General features: G+C 41.3%; 1 protein-coding gene across 3 annotated transcripts in view; it reads right to left on the bottom strand.

Annotated features, from left to right (window-relative positions):
• Positions 1 to 23,212, bottom strand: part of LINGO2 (leucine rich repeat and Ig domain containing 2) — a 2,286,714-nt gene that overhangs the window by 987,310 nt on the left and 1,276,192 nt on the right. The window lies entirely within an intron of this gene.

Genomic DNA, 23,212 nt, shown 5'->3' with positions numbered 1-23,212 from the left:
TACCATTGTTTATTCTGAATTTTTTGTTGCTGCGCTATTTTACATCTGTTATTTATGTGTTTATTTATTAGTTATCAGTGGTCTCAATACCACTGCTATACATTTCTAAGGATGTTTGAATGTTTGAGCAGTCTCACAACTATTGCTGGGTTTTCACTTTTATATTGTTTTTAAGTTTTACATTAATGCAGCAGTCTTGCATCGCATGTGCAGTGCCTTGAAAAAGTATTTATACCCCTTGACATTTTCTACACGTTGTCATGTTACAACCAAAAATGTAAATGTATTTTATTGGGATTTTATTTGATAGACCAACACAAAGTGGCACATAATTGTGAAGTGGAAGGAAAATTATAAATGGTCTTCATTTTTTTTACAAATAAATATGTGAAAAGTGTGGCATGCATTTGTATTCAGCCTCAGTCAATACTCTGTGAACCACCTTTCACTGCTATTACAGCTGCAAGTGTTTTTGGGTATGTCTCTACTAGCTTTGCACATCTAGAGAGTGACATTTTTGGCCATTCCTCTTTTCAAAGTATGGTTTGATCTAAACCATTCCATTGCAGCTCTGGCTGTATGTTTAGGTTCAGTGTCCTGCTTGAAGATGAACCTCTGCCCCAGTTTCAAGTCTTTTTCAAACTCTAACATGTTTTCTTCTAATTAAAACAGGTACTAGACACAAAGGCAAACACACAATTATTAATCCAAAATGTTCATAGTATTAGTTTCATAAAGGTTTTCTTCTAAGATTACCCTGTATTTGGCTCCATCCATCTTCCAATTAATCTGATCAGCATGCCTGTCCCTGCTAAAAAAAATAATGAAAGCATCCCCACAACATGATGCTCCCACAACCATGTTTCACAGTGGGTATGGAGTGTGGAGGGAATGGAGGGGATGGAGTTTTCAGGGTGATGTGCAACGTTAGTTTTCTACCACACATAGCATTTTTCTTTTAGGCCAAAAAGTAAAATTTTGGTCTCATCTGACCAGAGCACCTTTTTCTACATGTTTGCTCTCACATGGCGTCTCGCAAACTGCAAACAGGACTTCTTATGGCTTTCTTTCAACAATGGCTTTCTTCTTGCCACTCTTCCATAAAGGCCAGATTTGTGCAGTGCACAGCTAATAGTTATCTTTTGGATAGATTCTCCCCTCTGGGCTGTAGATTTTTGTAGCTCCTCTAGAGTTACAATGTGCCTTTTGGCTTCTTCTCTGATTAATACTCTTCTTGCCTGGCCTGTCAGTTTAGGTGGATGGCCATGTCTAGGTCGGTTTGGAGTTGTTCCATATGCTTTCCATTTTTAGATGATGAATTGAACAGTGTTCTATGAGATGTTCAAAGCTTGGGATACTTTTTTATAACCTAACCCTGCTTTATACTTCTCCACAACTTTATCCCTGCCTTGCTGGTGTGTTCCTTCCCCTTCCTGATGCTGTTTGTTCACTAAGGTTCTCTAACAAACCTCTGATGGCTCCACAGAACAGGTGTATTTATACTGAGATTGAATTACACACAGATGGGCTCTATTTACTAATTAGGTGACTTCTGAAGGCAATTGGTTCCACTAGATTTTAGTTAGGGGTATAAAGCCCATGCACACTATCAGATTTTCTGCAGATTTTTACCAAAACCATGTACTGCAAGGGCCTGCTTGATTGCATACACATTGAAACTCCTAAGGTTTGAAATCATATTATATGGTTTTGGTAAATCTGAAGACAAAATTCAGTGGAAAATCTGATAGTGTGTATGGGGCTTTAGAGTAAAGGGGGCTGAATACAAATGCACAACATAGTTTTCACATATTTATTTGTAAAAAAAATTGAAAACCATTCAGAATTTTCCTTCCACTTCACAATTATGTGTCACTTTGTGTTGTTCTATCACATAAAATCCCAACAAAATACACTAACATTTCTGGTTGTAATATGACAAAGTGTGAACAATTTAACTACTAGTCGCCTGCTCACTGTCATATGATGGCGGGATGAGGCAGCTCCTTTCTGGGCCACCATTATATGACGTGATCTCCTTCCCGGCCCACTAGGGGGTGAATGTACGCATGCACCTGCCATGTCACTGGGGACCCGATGCGCATGCCCAGTGGCCGTGATGTCCGCTGGGCACCCACGATTGCCCAGTAACTGAGCAGGACCGTGGATCTGTGTGTGCAGATTCACATCCTGTCAGAGGAGAGGAGACCGATCGTGAGTCCCTTGTACATAGGGACACCGATCGGTCACCTCCTCCAGTCTGTCCCCTCCCCCCAGAGTTATAATCACTCCCAGGACACACATTTAACCCCTTGATCACCCCTAGTGTTAACCCCTTCCCTGACAGTCACATTTACACAGTAATCAATGCTTTTTCATAGCACGGATCGTTGTATAAATGCAAATGGTCCCAAAAATGTGTCGAAAGTGCAATGTCACAGTCAGGATAAAAATTGCAGGTGGCCACCATTACTAGTAAAAAAATAATAATAAACATGCTATAAATCTTTCCCCTATTTTGTAGACTTATACCTTTTCTGCAAACCAATTAATATCCGCTTATTGCGATTTTTTTTTACCAAAAATATGCAGAAGACAAAAAAATATTATATTTATCATAGCAAAAAGTAAAAAATATTGTGTTTTTTCAAACTTGTCCCTCTTCTTTTGTTTATAGTGCAAGAAATAAAAACCGCAGAGGTGATCAAATACCACCAAAAGAAATCTCTATTTGTGGGGAAAAAATTAATACAAATTTCATTTGGGTACAGCGTTGTATGACCGGACAATTGTCATTCAAAGTGCAACAGTGCTGAAATCTGAAAAATGGCTTGGGCAGGAAGGGGGTGTTCGTGCCTGGTAGGCAAGTAGTTAAAGGGGTTTTTCAAGGCACTGTACCATGCTTCACAGCTTACAGAGTGCAGTGGCCACAGTAATGGTGACCAGTCTAAGGAAAAAATGCCCTAGCAAGAGTAGACAGTGGAAAGAAAGGATTTCCTAGCGTGTGTGGTCAGTGGGAGGAAAAATACACCAGTGTCTTTAGACAATGGGAAGTAAAAACACTCCAGAATCAGCAGGGGAAAGTAATGCCTGGTGTCAAAATCGGTGGGAGGAAGAATACTCCAGAGTTAGTGGCCAGTGGGGAGGGGGGGGCAGAATGACCCAGTATTAGTAAGCCGTGATGTTGGTGCTCAGTGGGAGGAGGAATGCCCCAGCATCAGTGCTCAATGGGACAAAGAAAGCCCCATCTTTGGTGGCAAAGGGAGATGGAATGCCTCATCAATATTGATAGACTGCCACTTATTTTAGTGGTCAGTGGGAGAAAAATGCCACTTATGTTGGTATCAGTGAGAGAATAACTGCCATCTTTGATATCAACCAGATTAAGAATTTGCCGTAATTGCATGAATTTTGAAAGGAAAATTGATTCTGACTCCCTTCATGTTGATTTCAGAGCTATGCAACAGTGCTGGCATAGATCTTATGTCATGGTGTGTTGTCCATGGGACCCTGGGATTTTGTTCAAATCATAAGACAACAGACATAATAATATCAATAGTGCATTTGGACTGCAGGGTTAACTGTCTTTACACAGTTGCCTTTTCTAGGAGGCACAACATCATAGACAATAAAATCCACTGAGGAATACTAGGTCTTCTGATGAGAGTAGTTTCAATTTTATAGTTACTCTAACTATAACTGGCCAGTGATGATCACTACATGTTTGAGGGTACCTTTAATAGCAAGTAATTTGTTTCTGTTTTGATTTATTAACATGTTAATTGAGCTTCACTTAAAGTGATTGTAAATTGGGGGCGTGGCTTGCCGCGAGTGAAGATGGCAGCATAATTCCTGAGCTCCCTCACACCGCAGCTCTCATTCAGCCATACGAGAGACAAATTCGGCTACTACTGCTCACTCGGATGATGGGTACAGCTTCTAGGGGCTCTTCTACCTCCAGATCGAGATCTCCGAGGGAAAAACACAGCCGAGGATCACAAAATATCTCGGATCTGTTCAGGGCCCAGAGATCCAATATGGCGACGACCGCTCCAGCTCCCTCACAGGAAGGGATAACCCTCACTCCTACTCCCGCACCTCCCGCTGCTTCCTCAACCTCTTCAGCGGCTTTACAAACACCAAGCCTCCTGGACCTACGTACAGTGGCAGCTGATATTAAAGATACCCTTTCTGCAGCTATCACGGACCTCCGGCATGAAATTCAGGCCATAGCGGGAAGAGTCCTTGAGGTGGGGAAGAGAACCGCCATACATCAAACAACAATAACCACGATGCACCGCGCCATTGATACTCACACGGCGCAACTCAGAGATGTCCAACGACACGTCGAGGACCTAGACAACAGGGGACGGAGACACAACCTCCGGGTGCGAGGACTCCCCGAAAGTGTCGATAACGACCATCTGCTCCCTGTGATTTCTGCATTATTCAATCAACTCCTCAAGGGCTCCAATTCGACCACCATAGCGATGGAGCGCATCCACCGCGCCCTCAGACCCCGAGGGCGCGATACAGATCCACCCAGGGATGTCGTTTGCTGCTTATGTGACTTCCAGCTCAAAGAGCAAATCTTGAAACAAGCCAGATCCAAAAAGCAATTAGACTATGAAGGCCACTCCATTTCTATCTACCAAGACCTTTCAGCTATAACGCTACGCAACCGAAGAGACCTGCACCCTTTATTAGAAGTGCTAAGAAATTATGATATCCCTTATCGTTGGCGCTTTCCGTTCGGGCTCACAGCCACCTACCAAGGCAGGTCGACCATCCTAAGAGTACCAGAAGACCTAACTGCATTCTGCCGCACGTTGGATATCCCACTGGTGTCTCTCCCCGATTGGTATGCGGAATTCAAAGACCTCTCTTCCCGCTCGGATCACAGAACGGATCACAGAACGGAGGACCAAATGGAAACCCTGCCTTCTCCATACAGAAGACGACGCTCTCCATCTCCTCCTCGTTCGCTTCTGGAGTCCTATCCTCAACAGCAGCTGCGCAGCCCCACCGCTGCACCGATCTCCCGCAGAGCTCGTCGCGACCGTTGATAACAACGTTTCGTCCATACGACCGATTTGACCGTTCTGCTTTTAAATAACCGGTCGACGCTACGATGTCACGATCGTAACACGATCGCTGTTTTGCAATACGCTCACTTCATCTCCAAGATGCTGGACAGTTGATCATTGAAGTTACCAGTACCTGATCAGTTCGCATGGTTTAAACTCCCTTGTCTTATAAGACCTTGTCTCAGGGGCTCTCGATTGTCATACCAAATTGTCGCCCTCCCTGAACCTCCTCTCTAAAAGGCTGCTGCCTCGATGCAGAGGCTCCCGCGTCTGCAGGTTAATGCTGGTATACCTTAATCGCATAAGTTGGTCCTCGGTTATAGGACTATTGTGTTATGTTTTATGTTGTTTTTTTTTGTTTCTTTTCTTTATTATCTTATCTCCAGATAAGACTGATATTTTATTCAATACGGTTCTTGTATTTAATGTATTGGGCACCAAAGGCGTGGGAGGGATGATCTGTTGCCTTGGCCGGGAACATTTATGTAAGACCCTGCAGCATGACACAGGGTACCTGCTATCCGGGAGGACAAGCGCTTTAGCCAATGCAATTTCAACTTGTGCGCGTTTCCTCCCGGATATGGGTCTCGCCTCTTTGGGCGATACGCCGGCCTCGCCGTCCCCTCACCCTCTTGGTCACGCCAACACCGGCTTTTAGTTACTGTACTTACTCCGACAGGCTCTAATAGCTATTTTTTTCTCTTTCTTTTTTTGATATTATGTATTTGCTGAATGTTTCCAAGTTTAATTGTTAGAGTTCATGAGTTCTCCAGTAAACTTACCGTATCTCCGACAAAGTAGTTTTAAATGACCCCCTTCCATCTAGTCATGTTGCATCTACACGGCAAGTGTTCACTTTATTAAACTCAACGTGTCCCCCTGCCTGGAAATATGGGAGGTTATACCCACCCATTATTTTCAGATGTGCTTTCTTTATGTGTTGATATCTATGACTCTCTCCTCTCTTAATATGTCGAGCTGTTGGTGTGAAGGAAGCTATCTTCCAAATCCTTGACGACCGACGACCTCTCCCCTCTCAGTGGTTTGTAGAATTCTCCTGTGTTTTATACACGGGTGAAATCCTACAGGCACCTAACGTATTCCGGTTCTTCTCTCCCCTACCCCCACTCACACAGGTGAGCGGGTTCTTGCCTGTGGCCGGATTACCCACCTCCCCCGTTTTAGATCTCTGTTCCCTTATTGATTTTACCATCTCCCCCCCACCTCCTGCTTACATACTCTACCCTCCAGACATACCTGTGCTACAGTATTGTTTTGTGGTCCTCTTTTTTCCCCTTTTTTTTCTTTTTTCCTTCTTTTCTTTCGCTCCTAAATACTAAGCTATCATGCCTCCCACGGATAACGTAACCAATATTGAGCATCTGAAAATCACCTCACTAAATGCTAAAGGGTTAAATATCCCAGAAAAAAGATCGAAACTTTTATCTGCTATGCAAAAACAGAAGACTGACATTCTGTTTCTGCAAGAAACCCACTTCCGCACGTCATCTATACCGAAACTCCGAAATACTTTCTACCCTACAGTCTACCACTCCACCACCGCCTCAGCTAAAACAAAAGGGGTTGCTATTCTATTGTCACGACACTGTCCCCTCCAGATTACGGACACTATGGCAGATGATGATGGCAGGTGTCTATTCTTAAAAGGCTCCCTTGGCAATAAAACCATCACACTAGCAAACATCTATGCTCCCAACACGCACCAAGTACAGTTTTTCAAAGATGTCACCTCTAAACTGTCCCCATTCCAAGAAGGCACTCTCATCCTCGGTGGGGACCTTAATGTCCCGTTACACCCCATCCTCGATACTTCCAACGGGACGTCCTCTCTCACCTATGCGGCCCTGCGCTCAATCAAAACTCAACTACAATCCCTGCTACTGCATGACGCCTGGCGTACCCTATACCCAGACACGAAAGATTTCACCTTCTATTCGGCACCACACGGAAAACATTCCAGAATTGATTTCCTCTTTATCTCCCAAGAAGCCCTACCCTCTCTCAAACAGGCATCCATTGACCCAATGTTCCTCTCAGATCACAATCCAGTTTCTATCCTGATTTCCATTCCCGCTTTAAGTCCGCGTACGCATTCTTGGAGACTTGATCCATCGCTTTTGACGGATCCCATCATAGTATCTGAAGTGGAACAAGCTTTAAAACACTATTTTCTTGAAAACAAAATTGATGACACATCCCCACTCGTCAACTGGGAGGCTCACAAGTGCGTAATTCGGGGGATATTCATAGGAGCAGCTGCTAGGAAAAGGAAAACACACAAAGCCCTATTCAACGATCTGGCTTCCAAAATCAGGAACCTAGAACGTGCACACAATCTAAAAACCACCACTGAACTCCTCGCGGCCCTTACCCAAGCGAGAAAAGACATGCTTGACTTACTAGGCAAACAGATCAAACGCAAATTTATACTCTCTCGTAAAACATTCTACGAATATGGAAATAAGTCTGGAAAGCTATTAGCAAGGGCACTTCATTCTAAGAAAGCACTGCAGACCATTCACAGCATCTCTGCTACAACAGGTAAAAAACTGACCTCCACTCCAGACATTGCAGATCAATTTGTCACATATTACTCAAAACTATATAATTTACCCTCAACTAACACAACACAGGTAAACCCTACCCAGCGGAGAAACGCACTGTTAGCTGAATTTTTGGAGACACATTGTCCAGCTCCTATTTCCCCATCCGCATACCATTCACTGGACGTTCCACTATCTCAGGAAAAAGCCGCTCGAGCGCTTGCCTCCATGCACACAGGCAAGAGTCCGGGCCCAGATGGCTTGACAGTCGGATATTATAAAACTTTCGAACAAATTCTAACACCCCACTTCTTAGCTTCATTTAACAAATGTGATTCACCTGTCTCCCCCCCCCGCGCGACCTGCTAACTGCCCATATAACAGTGATTCCAAAACCAAATAAAGATGCCACACAAGTGACCAATTACAGGCCTATCTCTCTCTTAAATGTAGACCTTAAATGGTTTGCCAAAATTCTAGCTAACAGGCTCCTACCCCTTCTCCCCGACCTCGTCCACCCTGACCAGGTAGGCTTCATTCCTGGCAGGGAGGCACGAGACAACACTCTCAAAGCGCTTAATATTCATCACTGGTTATCGTCTCACAACCAAAAGGGTTTCTTCCTATCCCTAGATGCAGAGAAGGCATTCGACAGAGTGGCCTGGGACTATATGACAGCTACACTACAAACCATTGGACTGCCGCATAGAATGCTTAACTTTATTAATACGCTATACACAGGCCCCACGGCGAGAGTGAAAGTCAACAGCCACCTGTCGAATGCCTTTCAGATCTCCAACGGCACCCGCCAAGGATGTCCACTGTCCCCGATTATATTCATCCTTACCCTCGAACCATTATTAAGACTAATAAGAGCTCACCCAGATATTAAAGGTGTTGATGTGAAGGGGAGAACGTTTAAAGTTGCCGCTTTCGCGGATGATGTCCTTGTGTTTCTAACGGAACCCTTAACGTCAATACCTAACTTACTTAAGATTCTTGACCAATTTCACACAATTTCCAACTTAAAGATTAATTTTAACAAATCCCTGGCTTTAAACATTTCCCTGACTGCAAACCAATGCTACCAATGTCAAAGGAATTTCCCCTTCAAATGGAACCCTTCCAGTATACCGTACTTAGGAATACAACTCCCTACATCCCTAGCTAACTTGTTTTCACTTAACTTCCAACCACTTCTACAAACAGTCTCTGCCGATCTTCAGAAATGGTCCAAAGGCCTTTTCTCCTGGTTTGGTAGAGCGGCAATCGTTAAAATGAATATTTTACCACGAATCCTTTATTTACTTCAAACTATACCTATTTCACTCCCTCAATCATTTTTTGCCTCCTTTCGAAAAATTTGCTTAAAGTTTATCTGGGGGGCCAAGAGGCCTAGACTGAGTTATCTTAGACTCACAACTCCTAAAACACAGGGGGGTATAGGTTTACCAGACATATACAAATATTATCTAGCGTGTCACCTCACCAGAATAATAGACTGGAACGTTCACCTAAAAACTAAGGACTGGGTCCAACTTGAATCATCCCTAGATCCTATTCCAGTAGCCCAAACCCCGTGGCTACTTCCCACTCATGTTTCTCGCATTTATTCCTCTCACCCGTTGATCGCTACATCACTTTCTGCTTTTCGATACGCTTGTAATAAATTCCAGTTTTCCTCGGTCATTGGACCGTTAACACCTCTGAAACTCAACCCGGCATTTACACCTGGCATGCACCCCTCCTTCTTACATGGCCTATGGCCCCATCCCAGGATCCTGGCCAAAGATTTTTACGCCCGTAAGCGCCTCTTATCCTTCACAGAGCTATCTCAGAATATGCTAAACAGAGGTCTATCTCTTTGGACTTATAACCAAATGCGACATTTCCTGACCTCAACCCAATACGCCCTACAGGGAACCCGCACTTTAACCCCCTTCGAACATATATGCACACTTACTGAACCACAGAGACACTTGATCTCCTTTTCGTATAATTTACTGTTCCCAGACCATCCTACACAAGAACACTGGTCCTCAAAAGCTTGGAACAGAGACCTGCCATCGAGCCTTACCCCCAAGGAATGGGAATTTGCATACCGCGTCGCACACAAGGGTTCCCGAAATGTTTGTGTGCAAGAAAACGCCTTCAAACTACTCTCCAGATGGTACAACACACCGCTCAAGTTGCATCACATCTACCCATCCGTTTCCCCTCAATGTTGGAGGTGTCAAGCACACCCTGGCACCCTAGAACACATTTGGTGGTCATGTCCCTTAATTAAACCTTTTTGGCAAGAAGTACACAAAATTACCCAAAAATTCTCCACTCGCCCTTTGATGTTCTCCCCTAATCAATTCCTCTTTCATGCGTCGGCCCATCCCAAAAAATCCTACATTGGCTCCTTACCCATGCACATGATCATGGCCGCGAATATGTGCATACCTGCAAAATGGAAAACAAAAAGTCCTCCCTCACTAGAGGAGTGGTTCCACCGCATAAACAAAACAGCCGAGATGGAGGAATTGATACATCAGGCGAATGATACCCCTTCTACCTTTACCTGCATTTGGTCATCTTGGTTACTTTTCCGTTCATCCACAGATTACTGTCTCTGAATCCCTGACCCGTCGAACATGTCTGACACAGATATAGGGCCTGGCTGGTCCAGGTCGGTTTGTTTTTCCTCTTTACCTAGTCCCCTTTTATTTTTAGTCTCTACGATTTCATCCCTAGTATTCTTTCTCCTTTTTCTTTCTTCTGCTCTTGCAGTTCACTGTTCACTGTACCTACACAACTCCCTTCGCATGTCCTTGTCTCACTAATTGCGTACTTCAGGATGTATCTAAATAGTATGGCAAGGATGATTATACCCAACTCCATCCGTTGCCTTTTAATTACATAGAGCTGGGTTTACAAACAACATGTCAACCGTTAATTGGTGGTTACGGTATTTGTATTTATGCTCTTTGGAATTGCTTCTCCTTTCACCACAGATCGTTTATATACAGTTGCTCCTGTTCGAGCGTTATGTTATATGGTAGAACAGGTTTGTGTCTTTACATCGCAAGCATTGTAATGTTCTGCATTGTGCTTTGTTTGCTCTTGTAATACTTTATGCTTACCATTGACTTATTGTATGTACACCTTTTATTGTTCAATAAAATGTCTTTAAAAAAAAAAAAAAAAAAGTGATTGTAAATTATCGCCTTGTAAAACCACCCATTCAGTTTAAAATATAAATGAAAGGCAAAACATTTGTGTATAGATACAAAAAACATTATAAATACATTTTCCCTTTATATAAGTGATCAAATTCCCTATGTTCTTAGCTGCATAAGAGCTGGGGTGAGAATAAGCAATAGTACACTCAGCTTCCCTCTGAATGGCTGCATGGGGGGTGGGGCTCTGTCAGGAAAAATCTTATCATTGGAGGAGACTGAGTTCCCAGCATAGCTAGAGACCTGACCAGTGGTGCTCTCCTACTTAGTGTGGTCGGTTTTTAATAGGAAAGCAGAAGGACTGGCAGTAACACCAGGGATTTCACACAAAAGAAGCACTACAAAAAGGACAGGATACTTTCTCATACAAGTACACGGTACAGCAGGCACATATTAGGAATATGAAATGTCAGATTTACACACCCTTTAAGAATAATAATGGATATCACATTTAAAGGGACATGTAGCAGAACCTAATATGCATAACTAACAGTATGTAGACAGTCATATTCAAAATATAAGATATTATTAAAGGAGTATCTAAATAATATATAAAATGAGAGCTACAGAAGATATTTCATTATTATATTGAATGTATGTACATATGTATGCTATGTGTGTATTTATTTGAAAATTTTACAACACTGATGTATTTTTAAATGACTGGCCCATCCTAAAATATTTTAAGAACTAGGCACATGAAAAATGTATTATGTGACAGAGAGAAGCTGAAAGAATTATTTGTCATTGCAAATTTCTCCAATAAACCGTACATTCTCTGCTCTACATTACACTTTGTATATCACAGCTAGAAATGCAATCGGCAGTGGATTTGAAAGTGAATCTGTCATCGGAAAAAAATTTATGTTCATTGTAAAGAGAAACCAATTCCATCTACACATTGTGCAAGCAAAATTGCTAAGAAATGTATAGATTTCCAGCAGTTCATTTACTCCATGACATGTTCACTCATACATTTTTTTGATAACCAGAGTCTGCTGTTTGACTACAATGAATCAAAAAATTATTCTCCCTGTTTGAATGTATATACAAGAAAAAAGACATTTGATATCACCATGCCATTGTAGCCTAGAAAAGAAATCTTGAATATTATAGAACACATTGCTACCACATGTATGTGAAAACCAGTTGCAGTAAATCACCCATTTATATTAGAGTGGCAGTAACAGCTGACTTACTGCGCTAATTACTGTTGGAACCAGTGGTTTTGTGAACTCATTAGATTTCTACTAGTTGTAGTCCTATTAACATATTCTACCTGCCCTAGCAGTGCTTCGGTAATTAAGCATTCACCTGATAGTGTTCAACAGTCTCTAAATTAGTACTGTTAATGATGATACTGACCTTGATATATATTTCACAGTTTGTGTTAGATTAATTAACCTCCTTAAAGCAATAATTTGATCAGGCTAATCCATTAAATGGTTGAATTAAGGAAGAGCAGTTTTAAAATGCAAAAGTAAAATGTTGTATGTCAGTCTGGGAAATTTGTTTTTAAAGTAGCAAGGATACCTTATAATTTGGATAATTTAATCTTTTTATAAAACATGTTTTGTATCAAGATAATTATATGACAGTGGACCATAACCCAAGGAAAATATATACGTACCATTAGTGGTAAAACAATAGCAATGCTCATTACTGCTTAGGTCATCATTGCTATGTCATAGCACTTTGACCTGTTCTTACTACACATTCAAACCTCGGCTTTTTAATTAAGTATAACTTTCAGTGGAATGAAGGCCATGTCTGAAAGCAACCAATATTCATAATTCTAATGTATCTGTACTGGCAATACAATGACAAGGATGCGACATCAGTCACTAAAAATAATTAGCAAGATACCCAGGACATTTTATGTGATGTAACTGTTATGCAGCGTACACACAATTGGAATTCTTGTCGGAAAAACCTCTAATGGTTTTCCCGTCGGAATTCTGATGGAATTCCGCTCAAACTGTCTTGACTACACACGGTCACACCAAATTCCGAGCGGCAAGAATCCGGTTACGTACACCGCGTACGACGGGACTTTAAAGAGGAAGTTCAATAGCCAATGCGCCACCCTTTGGGCTCCTTCTGCTAATCTCGTGTTTATCTCATGCTAGTAGAAGTTTGGTGAGAGACGATTCGCTCTTTTCAGACTTGTGCTTCAGATCGTTACTGTTCTTCAGTTTGTGCTTGTTGGTGCGTATTTGCTTATCAGTGCGTGTAGTCAGTTTGTATTTGTTTGTCATTGTGTGCTATTTTATCCACTTCAACCCCGGACCATTTTGCTGGCCAAAGACCAGACCACTTTTTGCGATTCTGCACTGCGTCACTTTAACTCACAATTGCACGGTCATGCGATTTGGCTCCTAAACAAAATTGACGTCCTTTTTTCCCACAAATAGAGCTTTCTTTTGGTGGTATTTGATCACCGGTTTTTATTTTTGCGCCATAAACGAAAATAGAGCGACAATTTTGAAAAAAACGCATTATTTTTTAGTTTTTGTTATAATAAATACCCCCCAAAAATATATAAAAAAATATTTTTTTCCCTCAGTTTAGGCCGATACGTATTCTTCTACATATTTTTGGTAAAACAATTGCAATAAGCGTTTATTGATTGGTTTGCGCAAAAGTTATAGCGTTTACAAAATAGGGGATAGTTTTATGGTATTTTTATTAATATTTTTTTTTTTTACTAGTAATGGCAGCGATCAGTGATTTTTATTGCGACTGTGATATAATGGCGGGCACATCGGACATTTTTGACACATTTTTGGGACCACTGTCATTTAGACAGAAATCACTGCTATATAAATGCAGTGATTCCTGTGAAAAAGACACTGGCAGTGAAGGGGTTAACCAGTGAGTGGCAGTGTAGGAGTTAAGTGTTCCTAGGGGTGTGTTACTAACTGTTGGGGTGGGCTTTAATTTAGTGAACACTGATCTCTGTTCCAATCACATGGAGCAGAGATAAGCATCACTAGATGCTAGGCAGAACAGGGAGATGCTGTTTACAACGGTGAGACGATTGCTGGTATGCCTGCGGCGATCGAGTTTGCGGGACCCGCGACCGGACTAATGGGGGTCACGACCAGCATGCTCGCGATGGCAGGGCGGCAAATTTAAAGGGACATAAGGTACGCCCATTTGCCTGCTCGTGCCATTCTGCTGACGTACCTCGGCGTGCGCTGGTTGGGAACCGGTTATATAGTACTTTGATTTTCATTGCTTATTGTCTGCTCGTTTCTGGTTTTCAGTTCGTTCTTTCAGGCCTTGCTGTTTATCAGTGCCTTCTGCTGTCCATTCTGACCAGCTGACCATTTTCAAGCCATGTTTCGTGTACGTACTCGTCGTAGAGTTTGTGCTGTGCAGGAGCTTGGTGTTGGTCTTTTAGCTTTGACACAAGCCCGGTCCATGAACAGCGTTAGGAGGAGTTTGCGGACCAAGAATTGGTTGCTCCAGCGTGACTTTGCTGCGTGAGATCCAGGAAAATAACCCTGATGATTTCAGGAATTTTCTCAGGATAACAGACCCTGTTTTTCACCGTTTGTTGGCTTTGCTGTCCCCTTATATCATCAAGCAGGATACCTGCATGCGGCAAGCCATCACTCTGGAGCAGAGGCAAGTCGCCACGTTGCAGTACTTGGCGATGGGGAGAAGCCTGCAGGACCTCAAGTTCTCCACCTGAATCTCCCCCCAGGCTCTGGGGATCATTATCCCAGAGACCTGTTCTGCCATTATTCAGGTCCTGCAGAAGGATTATATTAGGGTAAGTTTTCTCCTTTAACATTACATTCTATGTATTTAATGTTTGCTAATGTATTGTATTTCTTTCATCATTCTATAATTAACATAATTGTCATAAGCTGTGAATTTCCTCATTGTCATCATGCATGTTGGATTTTTTAATGCTCCTTTTTTGTCCTTCATGCATATTTGCCTTCACTAACCTCCCCAGCATGCTCTCCTGGGCCCATATCTTCCTATAGTCTAGTCACTTAATGTATTTTGTCGGCTCCATTGTAGTGCTTTACCCTAAGGGCCCCCTAAAATGTGTACAAATGTTATTGTTGTCCTTAAATTCATGCAGAGTGCCAGAGGCTTTTTTTGTGGGCCCAAAATCATTTGGAACCCTCCCTCCCTCCCCCCAACCGCTAAGTCAGCTGATACCAATCCTCTATCTGCTGACTTTGCCAAACCCATACACACTATTTTGTTCTTTTGTGATCAGATTTATGGATGAATTCACCAAAGCATGTAGTGCAAGGGCCTGCCTCAATACTTTCAAATGGTACTGTTTAAATTCTTCTTCTCCTATTATCTTGATAGGTAATTGCAGAATCTAAAAAAGTACTTCCATTTTTTTTATTAGGCCACTTCTTACCTGTCCAGTGGGCTGGCAATAGTATAATTAAGAAGGGGCTAGCCAAAGTAACAACAAATAAGGATCATCAGAGGGGGTGAGGAATCTGAAAGTGAACTTAATATTTTAGCCTTTACATACTCTTTACAAGAAATGTTTTACTGATGTTGGCCAACAATGGTTGTGTATAATCTGCTTGCAATGTTTCTGTGCAAAATTACTAATTAGATTTTTCTTGTTTGACTCCACAGTTTCCTTCAACACCACAGGAATGGCAGACTGTGGCCTCTCAGTTTGCCCAGAGGTGGGATTTTACTAACTGCGGAGGGGTAATCGATGGGAAGCACGTCCACATCATCCCACCACCTCATTCAGGGTCATACTATTTTAACTATAAGGGGTTTCATAGTATCGTGTTGATGGCAGTGGACATGGGGAGGAATGGCCGGATGGAGGACTATTGCCCGGACCGAGTTCTACCAATGTCTCAAGAGACATTGCTTGGTATCGCCACTCCCGGAGGAGAACGTCGAAAGACTGCCATTTGTCTTTGTTGCAGATGAGGCATTCGGTCTGGGTAACCATGTCATGAGGCCATTCCCCCAGAGGACCCTCATCCCAGAGAAGAGGGTTTTTAATTATCGGCTGGCCAGAGCCAGAGGGGTTGTGGAGAACGCGTTTGGGATCCTGGCCAGTTTCAAACGGCCATAAATATGGTGGAATACAAACTTAATCACATTGTGTTATATTGCTGCATCCTGCACAACTTTTTGAAACAAAATAACCCAAATTATGTGGTCTCAGGAATCAATGACGTACCTGGAATCAGCCTGTCCTGGCTTGCCCCCTCAAAGCGCCCGTGAATTGCGTCAAAATTATTTGGAATATTTTTCGGGGAGGGGGGCCATTGCTTTGCCAGCACATTTTGAATTAATTTTATTTTTAATCTGCTAAAATCTTGATTTTGATTTACTGTTTCTGTTTCTTTTTGGTGTCTCCTAGTGCACTTGTAGTGCCAAGTGGTTTTTACATTATTAAATAACACTCATTGTCAATGTAAACACCAATTTCAACACTAATATTGGTATTGATCATTGAAAGAAGACGCCACACATTGTTGAGTATAAATCCTTTTACTCTGTACACATTCACATTTGCATTGTAAAATTTTTTTTTTTTAAAGTTACAAATTTGGAGTTATATACATTTTTTTGGAGGTTACATAAACAGCCAAGTTTCAAAACAGAACAAACACAACTCTGGAACTTACAAAGTTCAACATTGAAAAACTTAAGGCAAGATCACACATTATATTGTCCAAAATGTGTGGATCTTGCCTTCAACAGATTGGTTGAAGTCACCCCTGCAAAAGCCTAATTTTGAAGATGCACACAAATTGGGAGTCAAACTGGGCATTTATATCATGATCCCATGCCTAATGTCAACATGTGCTATGTCCCATCATGGGGAATAAATGGATGTGTTTTGGGGCTGCAACACCTTCCTCTCACCTACTTGAGTTTTGAGGAAGGGGTTGCAGGCACAAAACACGTAAATCGATATCCCCTGATGGCAGATAGCGCATGTTGACATATTTATAAAATGTTTACAAAATGTAAAAAATTGTTAAAAAAATGGTGCCAATTTTTTGGGAACTTAGATTCTTCCGAGGACATCAATCATATTCTTAAGTTTTTGTTCAATCTCCATATTTTTTTTTTAAAATAAAGTCTAAATCCCGTCTATACCACATTATGCCCTGGATTAGCCTTTGGGCACTGTCACTAGTGAAATGATGAGATTGTTCTTCCACAACCTGCACATCACCTAAAAAAAAAAAAAACACCATGTATTATAAATATGCAGGCATACATTTCTTATTACCTGAGGCTGGGATGTCATACACTCACCTGTTGTTGTCTCAATCTCGACCACCTCTCCATCCTCCACATGTTTAGGTTGTGACCCCTGTTCCCCTTCTTCCTGAGGTGGGGTATCCCTGGTGATGTCATATTTCCCTATTCTTTGCTCCCCTATGAGAATGAAACAAAAGGTATACTTAGCACACAGATATTTGAGGCAACAAATATTAATGTGAAACATTGCTTGGAAGTGGGGGACAATTGTCTGTTTGGGCAAAATTCCAAGCTGAAGACATGATTTATCCCCTTACTGAAGCTGGAATACTTACCTTTTTTGGGGGAAGTTTTCCACCTGGAGACACCTCAAGTATCCAATGGAGTACCTGTGTGGTACACCGTAAAAAGTTTGTTCTGGTGTCCCACACTAGTGTTCCTGAGTCCAGATGTGTAAACAGCTGCTGAGTGTCCTCTCAATACATTACACTGAATCTAGTTTGCTATTCCTTCTAGGTTCAAACACATCTAGACAACAATGTCCTAAACCTCTTTTACTCCATACACACGGTTGGAAATACCAACGGAAAAGTTCAAGCGGATTATATAGGATCTCAAATTTTCCGACAACAAAATCCCGATTGGACTTTTTCTGATCGTTTGTAGAGGAATCCGAATTGGACAAAGTGCCACACATGCTCAGATCAAATTACGAGACCAAAGCTATTGGCTACTAGCCTCAACGTAGTCCCTTCATAACAAACAAACATCATCACACTCCGAACGATCAGATTTTCCGACAACTTTGTCCGACCGCCTGTATGCAACACCAGTTTCGGTCAAAATCCATCAGAAAAAATCAGATGGATTTTGTGGTCAGAATGTCTGACCGTGTGTATGGGGGCTTTGAAAAATAAAAATTAGCATGACCAAGCGTACTTAATCCTGTATCTGGAAAAACATCATATTTATTTGGTAAACTAACGATGCTTACTACGACCGATTACTGCCTATGAACATGAATGTAGCCGTTTTAAAATGTCCAACAATATAAAGAAAAACACATGGGGAAGCATGCAATAATAATGATAGGAACACACGACAAATACTTACTTTTTCAAAGAACTTTCTTGATCTTTCTATACTGATCCTGCTTCCTTAATTTGAGGTCTGACCAGCGTTTCCGCAATTGATCCTTGGATCGTCATACCCCAAAATTCCTGTGCAGACTCTTCACATCTTTATTCATGATCTTGGCCTTTCTCATATTTGGGTTTGGGTATGGACCATAATTACCATCATAGTCATCCCTTCTCAAGATGTTGACCATCTCCAATATCTCACGAAAGGACATATTGGAGGCCTTAAATCTCCTCCTGGATTGTGACGTTTCTGGCTCCGGGCTTTCCTCCTCCTCGTTACTGCTATTATGCACTTGCTGTGTCTCCGCCATGTTTCTCTCCCACTGCCACAAAAAAGACGGGGCAGGGAATATTTTAGAAAGAACGCCAGAGACGGGCGATGTGTTCGGAGTTTATTTCTGGGAGGTGAAAACCCCCTTATATGCTTGAGAAGCACCTATAGAAAGGAGTATCTGAAGGTCCAGAGGTCCCTGAGGTCAGGAGCTGCAGCAGATACGGTGTATGTACCTAGTCTGTACTACAACAGGATGCATTTTCTTGATGGCCAGATTGAGGCCAGGGAATCACTTTCAACTCTTCCAGCACCCCTTCCCTCCACCCTTCCATTCAGCCTTCCCTCAACCCCAGCTGAGGCTTCCATTGACCAACCTGGGCCTTCCATCCAGGAAAAGATTGAGGAGCCCAGTTGGAGCCAGGTATAGTATTTTTATACATATTTTTTTATGTGAAAATGATGTTGGTAACTAGATATTATTATTGATAACAAATTAATGATTTAACAACAAGTTTTTCACATATCAATAGACAGTAGGGGCCAAAAATGAATGGGACAAGAATGAAAAATGCTGGGCTCAGAATGATAGTCTTTTCTATTTATTATAACATTCAATTTGCAACAGTCATGAACTGAAAATTGTGTGTGATTGATGAACAAAAAACTAAAACAATGTCCCTTTTTCAAACACGGGAAGACCTCAGCCAGGACGAGGCTCTGGAATGTGGCACACAGGAGGAGGCGGGGGAAAGTGTCAGCCAGGAGGTGGCGGGGCCCAGTAACACCCAATCCCAGGTGCCTCTCTTCCGCCTTCCACCCAAAAGGCCCAGGAAGGGAAGTAAAACATAGGAGGCAGCACTGGCCCTCACCAAGGAGGCTAATGACACCCTAAAATCCCCCCTCAATGCTGTAGAGGCCTATGGCCTTTTACATCAAATGGAGGAGGACCAATGGCGCAAATGTGAGAAACTCATTTTTGCAACCATCCACAAGGGGTTGAGTGACGAACTAACTGATGATGACCCCCTGTGCGCGCTCCTCCTCCTCCTCCTGCCACAAGTCCACCTCCAGAGCCACAGCCTCCAGGGAAGCCTGCATGGAAGGCTGCAGGGAAGGGTGCACAGATGGCTGTACAGAAGAGTCGAAAGTGATTGCCTGGCTTCAGTCTGGTCTGACAGAACACGCAGCCTGTTGTAGTACCACAGCCTGGGTACATATTTGGCATCTGCTGCTGTTCCTGATCTCTGGGATTCCTGGACCAGATTGACCTTTCTATATGGACTTCTCAAGCTACCAAGTTTTTGAGCCACAAAGTTGATGTCTGCCTTGGGGCCAAAGGCTTTGTAAATTCCAGCAGTTTCTCCAGTGTTGCCTTCATTTTTCTTTTGTTATTATGATGGAAAATAAATTGGGATTTTTGTTTCAGAAAATACTAGCCTATGTGTTTTTATTCTAATAGCAAATAGCAAAGTTTTTGGGTGAGTAGGCAGGTACAGTACATTTCAAAAATACAATGTCAAAATTAACAAAGGAAACCAACATCAAACAGGTTTACAAATACAAGATAATAATGGTGTCATGGAAACGTAACATAAAAAAATAAAAAGGAGATCAAAAAAAAAAAAACTTAAATCTATTATTAAATCTATTATGTAGATCTGGCTTTAATTAAAATTAAAATAAATATTCAGTAGATACCTCGAAATAATAAAAAATACAGCAAAACAACTTCATTCTTCTAGCATTATAAAGAAGAGAATGTGTGGCATTGAACGATTGAAAAATCTGCTATCTCCATTACGAACGCTAGTTTTACCAGACCGAGTGGTTCCATCTCATACTTAATTCTGAGCAGGCATGATTGTTGGCATGTCGGAATTGCATGCACATGATTGGAATTTCCGATAGAAAGTTTTTCCGTCTGAAAAATTGAGAACATGCTCTCAAATTTTTGCTGGCGGGAATTTGGCAAGCAAATTTCCGATGGAGCGTACACATGGTCGCATTTTTCAATGAAAATCTCTCATCGGTCTTTTGCTGGCCGAGGTTCCGATCGTGTGTACGTGGCATTAGACATTTAACAACACACAGAAATAAATATGTGAATGAATGAGCTTGTCAAGCCCAGGCATATTACAGAACTCAGGAGTTATATGATAAACTAAGCTCAAAATGTGTAAAAAACTAAAAAGTACCACATAAAAAATAAGGCAGTTAATATCCAGAGCAGAATTCCATAATAGGCAAAAAATTATTTATGTTTGGGAAAAAAAAAATGTTACATTTTTTTTTGCACACAAACACAAAATTATCCCAAATTGTTTGTTAAAATATAAAAGAGGATGTTAAGCCGAGTAAATAGATACCTAACATGACACACTTTAAAATTACGTAGCCCCCCCCCAACCCAGGCCTAGCTATCCTCCATATTGGTATTGGCTTATACCCCAACCCCTTTAGGAAGGTAGTCATTCACGTACTACTGGCAACCTGCACACTAAGGCCGCGTACACACGGGCGGACTGTTCGCCCAACTAAGTTCGGCAGACAATCCGACAAACAGTCCGTTCAAAATTTGCATGAACGGACTTGACCACACACGATGAGCAGACAGTCCGCTGAAAGCGTGCGCGATGACGTGAACGGCACGTACGACGGGACGAGAAATTCGACGTCCAATACACTGCAATGCAACCTTCGCCGTGTAAATCCTTTCTGAGCATGCGCCAAACTTAGTCTGTCGAACTAGCCTACACACGAGCGGACTGTCCGCTGAAACCAAGTTTGGACGGACTGTCTTACGGAAATTCCGTAAGACTTTGTTCGTCAGACTGTCCGCTGAAACAGTCCGCTGAAGCCCACACACGAGCGGATTGTCCGCTGAAACACTGTTCAGCGGACTAAGTTGGGCGAACAGTCCGCCCGTGTGTACGCGGCCTTATTCTAAAAAAAAATGGAAGTCACAAGACTCCATCAATATTTCAGATGTTCTGATTAGGGTTCCAACAAAATTATACCTTTGAACACTTGCTAGCTATCAGTTTTTTATCTATAGCATCCTTTGAGCCTAACTGGGCAATCTGGTCAGGAAATCCTTTCTCTAATATTTAATGAGAATCCTCCTTATCTATTGTAACCTTTTTAACCTACCCACTGAAGTAACTGGTGTACCTCTATTGCGTGTTTGAATATTCCTCTGTTCCAAGTGTTTTACATTTCTCCAGTTTTCTGCACAGTGACATACATGTTATACCTTATATGATAAATGTTACTGTATCATATTCTTCTAATAATCAATAAAAATGTATTGATTAAAAAAAAAAAATTGCTTAGGCCCATGGAATGGTGCCAAACTACAGTACCTAAAAATCTCTATTAGCAACACTTTAAAAGCCTTTATAGGTTACCAGTTTAGAGTTACAGAGGAGGCCTGGCACTAAAATTATTGCAGCTGTACTATACTGGTGACAGTATGCAAAAAAAATTGTGCAAAAAATTTTTTTAATTTCCTAATCTTTCAAATTGTGACAAAAAATTACAACTTCAAAAAACTATCCCTCTTACTGTCTACTTTTCAAAAAGGGGTCATTTGGGGGGGGGGGGGGTTTACTGTCCTTGGGTCTCAAGAAATTAAATAGGCCATCAGTACAACAGGATTTATCAATTTTCAAATGTATACAGTATACCATACTTTGTAGTGCTATACATTTTGGCTTACATTTATGAAGAAATTAGATCTTATTGGATTTGTTTTGTAACAGACAGTAGAAAATATTTTTCTCCTTTTTTTTTTTTTTTAATTTTAAGTCATTTTCATTTATATAGCAAAAAAAAAAAGAAACCCTATTGACACTCGCCCCAGGTAACATCACTATATAATCATCACAAAGAGAGAGTTACACATTCTAAATGTTTAAAGGGTGGACTACTATCACGAGCAAATGGTACACTTTTAGTTAAAGGAACATTAACATGTGTTTGCTTTACACTTGCTACTGGACTCATTTCAATCAATACCCATCCTCATAACACCAAGGCTAATTATATTTAATTTCCAGATATGGCATGTATACAAGTATATCCTGTGTTTCTAAGCTGCACTTTATTCTGTTACATTTGTGAAGATTATTACACCTCATAATAACTGATAACAGATCCCTCAGAGGTTCTAAAAATGATATGCATGGAAAACCAAACTAACTGAAACCTTTATAGCTACTAGGGAAAGGTCTATAAAATACTTATACATTCCTTCTATATCATTTATACCAAAAAAAAAAAGAAATACAAAAAATAAACCACTAGATTTCTTTAAAAAAGCTAAAATCGGAGGTCTGTAATACACATATGTCAAAGATGGAATAAATATAACAAAAATGTACATATATCTAAAGTTATAGTATAGGTTCAAACAGGTAAAAGTGACACCTTGCTGTTTTTTTTTTTTTTTTATATTTTACATGCATATTACAGCAGATTTAATTGACAGTAAACATTTAGAAAAAAAGAAAAAAAAAAACATTCTTTGAAGTTTGCTATGGGCTAATCTGATTGTCAGAGATTTGTGTTTCCTTTACTTTTTTCTCCATAGACTGGGTTTATGTCCCATTAGCCTTTCAGATAGCAAGGATACACTGTAACTAGGGTTGGGTGAATCTCAGTGAGAAGAAGTTGTTTCACTGGCCAATAT

The sequence above is a fragment of the Lithobates pipiens genome, unplaced genomic scaffold (assembly GCF_037356315.1).
Source record: "Lithobates pipiens isolate NorthernLeopardFrog02 unplaced genomic scaffold, aLitPip1_a1.2 Scaffold_13, whole genome shotgun sequence".
NCBI classification, from domain to species: domain Eukaryota; kingdom Metazoa; phylum Chordata; class Amphibia; order Anura; family Ranidae; genus Lithobates; species Lithobates pipiens.
The sequence above is the reverse complement of the archived record's forward strand: the minus strand, read 5'-3'. Positions and strand labels throughout refer to the sequence as shown.